At 46.0% G+C, this 12,219-nt stretch overlaps 2 protein-coding genes across 3 annotated transcripts in view; one reads left to right on the forward strand and one right to left on the reverse strand.

Annotated features, from left to right (window-relative positions):
* LOC142579020 (uncharacterized) overlaps positions 1-12,219 on the forward strand; it is a 445,280-nt gene that overhangs the window by 261,311 nt on the left and 171,750 nt on the right. The window lies entirely within an intron of this gene.
* LOC142577640 (uncharacterized) overlaps positions 1-12,219 on the reverse strand; it is a 78,605-nt gene that overhangs the window by 1,026 nt on the left and 65,360 nt on the right. The window lies entirely within an intron of this gene.

A 12,219-nucleotide genomic window follows, 5' to 3' on the forward strand; every position in this document is an offset into this window, starting at 1 on the left:
AAAATGCCGGCGGTGCATCTTTCGTGTTGAAATTGGATGGGCAAAGCGGTCCGACGGAATGGTCAAGCGGTTCTGCGGAGGCAGGATGGCGCCGAATAGCGGGGCGCAAGGAGAGCGAGAGATAGTATAAAAACGTTCAGTGAGCTTACGCGGGTCAGAGGGGTTGGGTACAGATGCGTGAGCTGTGGGACCCGATGTCGGAGCGAAACAAGTAGGCCTAGGGGGGATTGCCAGCTGCCTCGAGATGGGGGCGGTTCCCTTGTTCCCGTGCTCGTGGTCCCTGTGGTGCTGAAGCGTACTCCAGAACAAACAGAAAAACAACGAGAAAGAAGAAAACCACGTTGGGCGCCAGATGAAGGCCCCTCGCCTTCGCTCAGGGGGTCCGCGAGCCGCGACCAGCACGACAAAGGACCAAAGGGGCAAGGAACAAAAACCGCTTTAATTTACGATAGAATATAACGCTCAAAATTACCGCAGCCTCGCGGCCAATAGCAGAAAAGACCAAGGCAAAGAAGCAAGTAGCAAAGAAGCAAAGCAGCAAAAAGCAGCAAAAGCAAAGAAGCAAGCAGCAGAACAGCGGGGCAACAAAATATACAGGCCAAAGGGAGCGACGAAAGAACGGCCGCTACAAACCATCAACCAACACAATCTTTCGGGCGATAACAGAATGCATAAAGCGCAGAAAGCAAGCAAGCACTGAACCAGGCGCGCAGATAGTACCAAAAGCGAACAACAAGAGCACTCTTTCATGCAGACACAATACAAAGACGCTTTTCCCCTGCCCTGCAGCACGCTCGGAAAGAAGCCTAGACGGGCCACGCCCCACCAGCGCCTCCCCAGGCCCGCGCCCCGCAAAAAGCCCCGAGTGCCGTCTTCGCTGCCTTCTTATCGGGCAGCTCCCTTCCCGGCAGTCCCCGCGCGAGTTCTTACGATAACGCGATCGGTGCACATGCTCCATGCGACGAGTGCCGTTGTGGCGCGCGTTTCAAAGGCTTCCCCCGTGCGCGTTACAGAGAGGACCTAAGGGCCCGACAAATGTGAAGATGTCTATCAGCTGTGAGTTTAGGCTCCTCCGGCCTCCTTGCAGAGGGACAGCAGGGGGAAAGTAAACATGACCGAAATAGAGATTAGTGAAAAGCGATTGGAGTTTTGGTGGCAGAAAAGGAGGGAGACCACGAACTGAACTACGCAGAAGTACAAGAACAAAGTTCCCCATAGTGGCTCGGAAAGTTTGATGCTAGAAATGCGGTGTGTGTGTGTGTGTGTGTGTGTGTGTGTGTGTGTGTGTGTGTGTGTGTGTGTGTGTGTGTGTGTGTGTGTGTGTGTGTGTGTGTGTGTGTGTGTGTGTGTGTGTTCTAGAAGAATAGGTAGGACACTAGGAAAAATTAGAACAAGAACTTGGTGGCGCAACCTACCACCCCGTTTCAAAGGGGAGCTGCAGCGTCCCTTCGTGGCCTGCGGGCACACAATAACGTGAAGGCAGGGAACAAACGACGAAACAACGTTAGTCTTTATGACAACAAATTTCTTTGAGGTTAAATGTTGGTAAATAATACCATCTGTGGTAACCTGCTTGCTGGGCGAGTTCTTATTTCTTAATGACAGCCTGAAAGGCGCGAACACATGCACGTGCAATTTATACCGTTAGACAGGCTGGTTGCCTGTCTCCCATTTTTCTTCGCTGTACACGGTGTGTGCAAGTGTTTGTGCCTTTCACGCTGTCATGATTTATGGAATGGATCATAAAGGCCGCTAATACTCGCAGCATAAAAGTCTAAACAATGAGCTTAGACACGTCAACGACCACCTCGTTAATATATATATATATATATATATATATATATATATATATATATATATATTCTAATGAAGAAGAGCACAAGAACAAGGCCAGCCAGATCGTCTCTTCCATGCCTGCTGTGCAACCAGTGGGCCAGCCGAATCGCCAGTGCTTGGCACTGTCGATATATATATATATATATATATATATATATATATATATATATATATATATATATATATATATATATATATATATGATGTGCTTGCTAATATTCTTTTAAGCGAATTGAGAAGTATATCGTGAATAAGAGGTGTAGAGCGAAGTCCTTTCAACCGAGGTTGCAATTTTTTGTTTATTTAGCCTCGAACTTTGCTTATTGTATCTATATCTCAATGCACTGCGATTTCGTGTCTGATTTACCCTTTTTAGAGCTCTTTGAAGCTGCCAGGAGAAAGGCTGTTTTATTGGATTTTATTAACTGTCGTGTTTTACATGTACCCTTCACCGAACGTCCATATGCTGCTCGGTTTGTCAGGTAGCCAGGGCTCAAGCTGTCCTAAACTATCTTCCTGGTCACACGCAGCACTGCTATTGTTGCTATTTGCTCCAAATGAAGTAAAAGTTCAAAAATTCAGAAATGGATGTTTCTCGAACCCGTTCGTTCCTCTGTCCATCCTTTTCTGGGCACACGCATCGAAAGTTGCTTCCGTTCTCGTAGCGAAAGTTGTTGCTGGGACTGTGGTTAGCGTGACTTAGAAACGCAACAACGTGTTACCATCACGGCAATAACGAGATAGCCTCATCAAGCTTCGTCCTGATATTATCGCGAGCTTTTTTTTTTTTTTTGCAAGTTTTGCTTGGTATTGAGATTTACGAATAACCTTGAACTCCCTAATCTCGTCGGGATTATTGTCTGGTTTCGGGGATGCTTTCTTTTGGGACATCTAGTGAAGCTCTGTAATGTCGTCTCGACTAGCGTGTGGTTTCGGGGCTGCTTTAATTTAGGGACATCTGGAAATAAAGCGAATACATGTACTTGACGCCTGTCCAGTATAGCTTCTGTAAACGCAGCACGCTTTTTGATGAGAGTCGGCCGTTCCTCGCGATTCAGGCGCGCAAGGCAACATGCGCGCGTGTCTATGCAAATGAAGGCCCGCTCCCTCCTTGTTCGTTTCGTTTCGCACCGACAGTTCGTGTTTTGTTCCTTCCGTTGCAACAGCGTCCCTTCGGGGCCTGCGGGGATACTTTTTGCGAATTAGTGATGTTTCGTAGACACGGTCCATAGCACTTTTCGTACTTTTTATTCTTTTCCTACTTCTTCCCTTCTCTTTAAAACAAAACAAAGTGGTCCTGATGTAATTTTTCTAAAGAAGTGTCGGAAACGCGTAGGGGTGTGATTTACATAAACAATGACAGTGTGCATTTAATCAAAGCGCGAACTCCGCTGTACACATTCGGATGACAAAAGAGGGAAAAATAAATAAAATAAATTTGCAACGATGTTGTGACGCCTCGTGCCCGAGACTCGAAAAGAAAAAGGAAGGAACCATGAACTCCTCGGGAACTTTTTCACCAAACATTTATATGCGTGCGCATAAGCAATGCAGCGATTTGTCGTTATTATTGTGCGTGTGTGTGTGTGTGTGTGTGTGTGTGTGTGTGTGTGTGTGTGTGTGTGTGTGTGTGTGTGTGTGTGTGTGTGTGTGTGTGTGTGTGTGTGTGTTTCGCGCGTCGCGGAAATGTTTTTTATAGCTTAAATTATGAAGCTCGCGCGTTCACTTTCTTCGCGCCCTGAGTTTGTAGTGGCTCGTCACTGAGGATTGAGTTCCGGTGTGCTTACACGGTTGCGCTGCGTGTTTCCTTTTCCGCACTGTTGTTTGAAAGCGGTTTCACAAAATAACATATTTCGTATTTTTTTGCGCTGACGTAGGTGCTCGTTGCCGCAAAAGAAGCAGAAGTTTGTTGGAGACATTGTATTTTTTATTTTTTTCATGGTCAGTTGAAAAAGCGCCTATGTCACCACAAAAATTTTTACAAGAGAGATACTTCGGTCTCGAAGGCAATGGATGGCGGGCTTGCACTGATTTCGCCGTGGACCGGCATGGAAAGGACCAGGACAACAACGCCCTCCCGACTGTCAACGCGCTGCCTCACCCATTTTTCTTTTTTCTGTCCCACACGCAAAGCTTGGCGAATAGTTAAAATCACTTACGCGCACCAAGCGTGTGAAACTTAAAGCGTGATTGTATAGCCTCCCGCACGTAAACTACGTTATCACGCTATACTAAAACTCGCTTTCTGCAAAGTTCGTTTGCGGAAGGGTAACGCTCTTTTCTTTAACCCCGCTTTTACGCTGAAGTTAAACGAAAACTGTCTATTACTACTCTGTTTCTTTGCGTACAGAGAGCACCCCTTGCGATAAAGAAGGAAACAAAAACCAGGTTTACTTCGTACCGATGTGCTGCAGCACGCTTGGCTACAATTCGCAAAACTGGGGGGAAAAAAGAAAGAAAAGGGAAGAGTCGTGGCGGGGCCACCTTAGTATAGAATTCCCAAACCGTTCTTTCTGGCGTCAAAACGTAAACTGTCGCGCAACCACTGGCAGGAGCTGTTGTTGATTGGTACGTGCGGAGAAAGTTTCCTGGTGTCGCGGTCACGTGCGAAAGCAGCTGTGCAGGCACCATGTGCACACGTGATCGCGTGAGGTCACGATGTCCTCATCATTCTTGTCACGTGGCGGTTAGCCAAAGAAGAAAAAAAATTAGGCGCAAATGAGTAGTTGGCTAATAAGTGGATTTTTTTTTTCCACTCGAACAAACTGTGATAATGAGAGAGCCTAGACTTCCTTTCTTCTTTCTTCCTTTCTTTCTTTCTTTATTTGTATCGCTGTAATTTGTAGCTTTGACGTCAGCGTTTCTAAATTGTTGTTCGCTTTTCTCGATCTTTCTTTTCACGCATGCGTGCTCAGGGAATAACTGCTCATTTTTACCTCGCTGTAGCTGTTCACGTTATATCGTATGCTGCGCATGACAGGCCGTCCTGCGCCTCACTTCTCGTCTTTTCCACCTGCAGGCTCTATGAGTTGTGCGCTGAGGGTATATATATATATATATATATATATATATATATATATATATATATATATATATATGCGGCTACGCGCACTTTCTTCCCGTCGCGTCTGTTCACGCGTCGTGGCGCATCAGGCTCGCGTGTCGCATAGCGCATGTCTTCCTTTCATTTCTTTGTTGTTGTTTTTTTTCATGCGATATTGAAGCCTTAATCGCGCCTTTCTATGGCGCAGTGGTTAAACCGCTTAACCGGGCTGCGCTTTCGAGCGAAGTGCAGTTTATGTGACTTATCTACGCGTGGAGCACAACCAAAAACATTACGGCGCAGTTGATCCCTGTATCCCCAAAATAATAGTGATACAAAAAGAAAACCGCCAAAGCTCACATTTCGTGGGCAGGCGTGTAAAATGAGCGCACTGATATACCAAAGTTAATGAACGACCATCGGGAAAATTCGCTTTTTTTAGGAGCCCCGGTGAAGCGGCTTATTCTGACTTTCTGCTACTTTAGGACGCACTCGCTGTATTAGAGAACGTGAGCAAAGCGTCGATACGACCTCGTCATATATCCTGCAGAGCCCTAGCATCAGTGTGGAGAAAAAGAAATGAAACGTATAGTTAGAGAAAGTGTCAGCTGTTATTGGCGGCCACAACAGCAACAGATTTACCTGGCGGATCGCGAAAAAAAAAATGATCAAGACGACTGCGAAGGTCTTAACGCAATGTATGGAAAATGTGGAGACGTCAAAAATGTTAAATGTTTTTGGAGTTCACCTCTAAAAAAGAAAGGTTGCACCTTTTGCACCTTGTCCAGAAACAATGATCGTCATCTACGTTTACTGCCTTTCCTTTCTTTAACCCTTTGCATCCGGCATACTTCCACTTGCGAACGGTATGCGCGTTATCAGCGTGTCTCAGCATTTTTGACAGGAAAGTAGCGAATGCGCAGTTTTTAAGAAAGTGAATTCACAATCCAGCCAGATGGCAAGTATTCGTTTGTAGGCAATATCGGGCCTAAAGGGTGTAAATTTCCTTTCTTATCATTATTTTTTATAATGTTCTAATATCGGTGTATTCGCTAAATTTCCGGTTTCAACCTGAGACGTACATACGTGTATACGTATTGGCAGGATGTCTACCGACCGGGAACACCAGGAATTCCCAGGCATCTTGAATAGTCTGAACATACTTGGGGAAAACGTCGGGAATTTGTTCCTCTATCAGGGAAAATGAACAGTAGTTTTGTTAAAAAGGGAACGAAAGTCGCGGTAATGCTGGCTCGAATAAAAGAGAGCAATCGTAACGAATCGTCTTTGACGCCCTGTCGTCGGCTGGAGGACTTGACAGTGTACCGTCCACGACCGACTTTCCGTACGCCCGATAATTCGGACGGCATCGCGGCACTACCACGTACTCCATATGGTCACTGTATAAGAACGTTTGAAATTTCGGACGCGAGAACCCTTCGCCGTCCGATTTTCGGGACTCTTTGCCGTGACTCCAGGTCCGAAACGGCATCAATCAAAGCCACCACCGCCGCCTCCATTTTGATTACCTTGCCGCCTAGCTCGAACCGGCCCTCTCGCACGCAAATCCGCTGGCAGCCGTAGCCACCACCGCGGCAACGCTGGGCCTAGCTGCTTCGACGTCCGCTATTAAGCTTCTTGCCGTTCTATGCCGTGTTTTTCATTGAAAGATATCGCCGCTGTCAGCAATGGCACCGACTCAGCCTTTGTGGTCCTCGCTATTGGGTTCGAGGCTTGAAAAGCACGGCGCGTTGCATAATGCTGGTTTTCGAAAGTCAGCTTCGCCTCATTACGGCAACGTTGCGCGGTGAAGCGCAACAAGCGTGGGAAGGCGCAATTGTCACTGCACATAGTGTGCATTCCTTAATTATACACGCATGCACTCGCCATCTCCTGTCACAGTACGAGCATCTATATGCCTAATACGTGTACTGGCAGACCTTCAGAGCTTTTCCGGGTGTTCGTGTGGCGATTTGAGCCTTTAAAAGCAGTAAGAGACGTGGATGCATTTTTTTTTCGAACTGCCCTATTTTTCGGACGTTTTCGCGGCCCCTAGGGAGTTCGAAAAATTAAACGTTGACTGTTCAAGTGAATAAGAGGATGCTTCAAACGGTCAGTGGGGCGAAGGTGCGGCAGGAGGAGTACGAGAATACAAACGACTTACGCATTCAGGAAAGATCGGGAAAGTAAGCTTGCTTCCGCTGAAATAGCTTGAGCTCAAAAAGCAAAGTGTTGGCTGACGCCGAGATGTAAGTGTCCCTCATCCAAACTAAAATAAACTCTCTAAAGCAGTGAAACATAACACTGAGTCGTTCTGCGCGGGCTAGGAGTATGTCAGGACTGTTGAGATTGACTTACCAAATCTTGAGAGAGAATCTCACTTGTGGCAAAGTTCAGGCCTCATACCAATGAGCTTGCTATCAGTTGATTGAAATAGCTCATATTCGAAAAATATTTGCTTCTATATGCATCTTCTTTTTATTCGTATTTGAGAATGTTCGACTCGATTTGCAATGGGTTTTACCATTTTTTTTTCGAATATATTTTTATTCGTCGTGCATTTTACTAAGTCCGCCTTTTCTTTTTTGAATAAAACACTACTCCTTACTATTCAAACTGGGTTAAGTCGCCTTTTCTTATTTTTTTAAACATGTTTACTAGAGCGTGACAGCATCGGGCAACATGGTGTGAACCTGCCTTGACATAAAACGAAGTTCTGTGTCACTAAGGGAATTTCAAAAATGCACTCACGGAAAAGCTGGGAAACTCGGGGAATTTGGAAATGTCAACTTTGGTAGACACCCTGATCAGGAATTCAGTAATGAAAAACCGCAAATTGCAAACGAGTTTTCTAGAATTTCGCCTGTTTGCGACAATTTTTGCGTAGAATAATTTCTTTTTCTACGGCGCGATCATGAAAGTTGTGGCAGGTAATTTACGAGGTATCAATCGTCACGCAGCTCTGCTCCTTCTGTTATGCCGTTGAGAGACCCCAGGTGGACGCCTGACTGTGTTTAACTGTCAAACTTTTAACAGCACACATATAACTGACTGAACCACTTCCTCGGTGAGTTCCGCAGCAGCTGAACAAGGGAAGATTCAACCTGGAGCTAACGTTGCGACTAGGGAGACTTGTCTTTCGCAGGACAACAGCTGGTCATACTCGCTGAAAAACATTTAACAACACTGCAATGAACGCAAATCTTTATGGCCAAACAAACGAAGTGCTGAAGGAACAGGTTTGAGTAGTGCTTGACGCATTACAGCCTATATTAAAAAGCGATACTTTTTAGGGTCCTTACGCCACAGTCAAAACGCCGTCCGGGTCGTTTTGACTGTGGCGTCAATAAATTCAAACTGTCGTTGTCATCATTATAATTATCAGTTCGATTCTCGATCTGCCTGTGATCATTTTTTCTTGCTTTGATTCCTCAATGTGTTGGTTGCACTCTCGAAATTTGAATAGTTGGTATTGCATGCAAACGCTGTTGAAGCAGCGAACCTGCGGTCTAAGAAACTTTCCGTCCTGTGTCCTGTCAGTCGTCTGTAAAAAAAAAGTAATAAAGAAGACGTGCATGTGCAACTTCCTTCAATTATCATTGTCCCCCAAAACCGCCTGTATTCTCAGATTTTAATCGAACTCCAAAGAACACCAGGCCTGCGGACCCAAATTGAGGCTGCGTATCAGGATGCATATTGTGATTGAGACGTAGTTTGGACTGCGCCGTCTCGCCCATCGAAGACCTAACCTTGAGACGTCAAAATTCGATCACATTATCGCCAATAAAAACGGCATCGCGTGTTTGCAACGGACGTTTATTTCCTGGTGATCGAAGTGCATCGCCTTTGTTTTCGGTTCCAGCGTGGTGAATGCCAATAAGACTGTTTGTCATAAAGTTACATCGACCCGCGCATCCGCGCTGGCCCAGTGGCTGTGTGACTTTCGGCATCTGAACCCGATATTAGCGAGTTGGATAACCATCGCCGCAGCTGCGGCCGCAGTCGCACGGGGGCGGAATGCGAGGGCATATTGTGCGCTCAGATTTGTGCGCGCGTTGAGGAAGCGTTGGAGGTCGACATTAGCATCTCATTTTGCTCTGTCATTCGACACTAATCTGTGTCTAAAGCAATGTTGCAAATAAGTAAATAAATAAAATAATTAATTAATCCGAACTACTCCATACTACTGCGTGTCAGCCCTTGTGTGTTTCATATCAGAGTGTGGGTGTAGGCCAGTTGGTGATTCATGATTTTGGGAAGTTATTGCAAGCAATACACGAGACTTGAAACGTGTGTATGATCTATAGAAGCTTGGAGTTCGTTTTATTAAATCATCAGTTGTCAGCACCGCTCCGTGTTGTCCCTTTCTTCAAGTCTCGTGTTCTGCTTGCGGCAACTTCCCAAAATCAAAAACCTTGTGTGGTGCTTTCGGAGGTGGCGCTAAAACAAGGTGCCACGTGTCATCATTGGACACTTCGAGCCAGCTGGTTGCGAATTAGCATCGCTGCGCGTGACAAATGTCGTCAATCGAATTATTGTATTGTTACGGGCCATATTTACGAATGGCGACTGTATACTTGGTTACAACAGCCAGAAGCGGCCGTGACCGACGCAAGGCTCTCGCGTGCCTCAGTCCTCTTCGTCACTATCGTCGTCGTCTGACTGACAGTACCAGCCCCCCTCAGTCTCGTGTCAATACATATCACTAAAAGGGCGAGGTTATAAGAAGGCAAAGCAGTGTATATGAAGACTTTGGACTGTCTGCGAACTGCCTGTGAACTAAATTTCGAGTCATGCGATATCGCCATTAGTGTAACGCTGTTTCTGTCTGTCTGAACACTATCTATCTATCTATCTATCTATCTATCTATCTATCTATCTATCTATCTATCTATCTATCTATCTATCTATCTATCTATCTATCTATCTATCTATCTATCTATCTATCTATCTATCTAATCTGTCTATCTAATCTATCTATCTATCTATCTATCTATCTATCTATCTATCTATCTATCTATCTATCTATCTATCTAATCTGTCTATCTAATCTAATCTGTCTATCTAATCTATCTATCTAATCTATCTATCTATATGTTCTTGGTAAAGAACCGCTTTTTAAGACCAAAGCATTCCTCGCTTTCTTGAATGATGTTGTCCTACATGTTATAAGCCGATTCAATTGGTAGCGTATCCTCTTTCCAAAGGAGGCCGCTGTGATAGTTGTTTTGTATAGCACATGCCTTCAGGCCCTTGTGTTTCAAGGGCTCTGGTCAGACAGTACTTCTCTAGCCAATTTTAGCATCTGACACGTTTTGTATATCGCATCATTGTTTCGCAATGCATCTTAATGCTCATGGTACACGACATTAGTCATTGCCACAATCTAATTTCACGTAGATTTGACGTAATCTACAGCGACTATCTTAGGCCCCGTTACAGTCACGTCACATCAACTTCATAAACTCCACTGCGAGCTCATTGACACTGGCATGGCGCTCTTTGACCATACCTGGCTCTTGCGCCACTAAACACCACACATTCATTAATATATCTATCTAAACTAACTAACTAACTAACTAACTAACTAACTAACTAACTAACTAACTAACTAACTAACTAACTAACTAACTAACTAACTAACCCTTAATTTGAGGGGAAGTGGCAGCAGGGGAACTACAGTTGTGTGCGCATTTCGACAGCGCCTCAGCGCGTCCCGTACAGTTCTAGCTTGGCTGCGCGGTCTCCCCGAGACGAAGTGTTGAGTAGACGTATACTTTTCGATCCCGCCCGCACTGGACGTGCCAGGAATGCGGTAGAGCCTCTCGACGCTCGCTTCATTTTCTATTCTACCTCTTCCTCCCCCTCCTCTTTAGTCCACGCGAAAAATAAAGGTGCGAGAGCGATCTCCTCCCGGGCGCGATCTTCGATACTTTCAGCTGAAGCCGCCTCCTTCCTCCCGCGCCGGCGCCCGTCTCGTATGGGTGGCCAATTTCTCATTTCGCACGAGGCTGCGTTTTGATAAGTACGCACCACCGGGTTTCTGTTGCTACTGTGTACGCAACCCCTTCCCCACCGCGCACTCACCGCCCCACCCCTTCGTGTTCTGCGCTCTCTCGAAGTCTTTTGTTCGCTCACACTGCTTCCTCTGGCCCAGCCGCGCGCGCCAATGTCTCGCTCTCTTTCTCAGGTCTCTCCGTTTCCATTATTCCTATTCGACTGGCACGTTCATTAGGTCTGGAGCCCCCAGCGCAGCGCACAAAGGGAAATCCAATTCATTACATCATTGCCCTTCTATGGCGCCTTCTACGTAAGCGAGCCGGGCCCCTCGCTATATTCGGGTTCACGAACGATGAGTTCCCTTCCTAAAGAGAGGGGGAGATAAATAAATAAATAAAAGACCCCGAACGACGCCTATGCCAATGTTTTTTCTTTCTCCGCGGGATAATATTGTGTTCGATTTTACACAGTCCTTTCTTCCTTGTTTCTTCGCCTCCATCCCCCCCCCCTTCCTTTTTCGCCCACGTACAAAAGCAAAGGTCGAGTAAAGTCTTTTTCGCGCCGCCTCTGTGATACTGTTCGAGAAACAAGCCTGCGATAAAGAAATATTAACGACGCAAGACGTTTGCGCAGACGATAGGACAGGGACCTCAGCTTTTTCTTTTGTCCCTGCTCTCTGTGCTTGTCCTTAAAACGAGGGCCGCTAATGCGCTCAGTTTACTCTCTCTTTCCCTCTACAACGTTTGAGCTTGCTTCTCTTTCCAGAAGGGCAGCCGCCGAGACTCTGTTCTTGCTTTTTTATTATTTGCGTAGCGATATGTTTTCGTCGCCTCTTCGTTTCTTGTGTTGAGTTTTCTTCGGGAGAGTGCAAGTCTGTCTGCTGCTGCTCTTGGGAGGCTTGGGGCCGCGGGGTTTCTGTCCACTAAAGCAGCACTTAGGGGCGCTTTCCTGCAATGATCCGCGTGTGCTATCCTCGCCGTTTGGGGTCCTTTCTTGGATGTTGTTGAAATAGAGAGAGAGAGAGAGAGAGGTAGAAGAGAACCCAGTCACTTTCAAAGCGAAATCGCAATGAACGTTGTCGTGCGAAGCGGAGGAGGACCGTGGAACTTCTTTAAGATCTCAGGAGAACTGGCGATGATGGTTTTGGTCAGCTCTCTCTCTCTCTCTCTCTCTCCACACACACACACACACACACACACACACACACACACACATATATATATATTTATATATATATGAACAGCATGATGGTAGCGATGATGGCTGCGGGCCCTCTGTTGTTCTGGCGTCGTGGCGTTTGTTCAAGCGCAATGAAATATATACGAGCCCGCGTCTCCTCT

This window comes from Dermacentor variabilis, chromosome 4 (genome assembly GCF_050947875.1).
Source record: "Dermacentor variabilis isolate Ectoservices chromosome 4, ASM5094787v1, whole genome shotgun sequence".
In the NCBI taxonomy this organism is placed as follows: Eukaryota; Metazoa; Arthropoda; class Arachnida; order Ixodida; family Ixodidae; genus Dermacentor; species Dermacentor variabilis.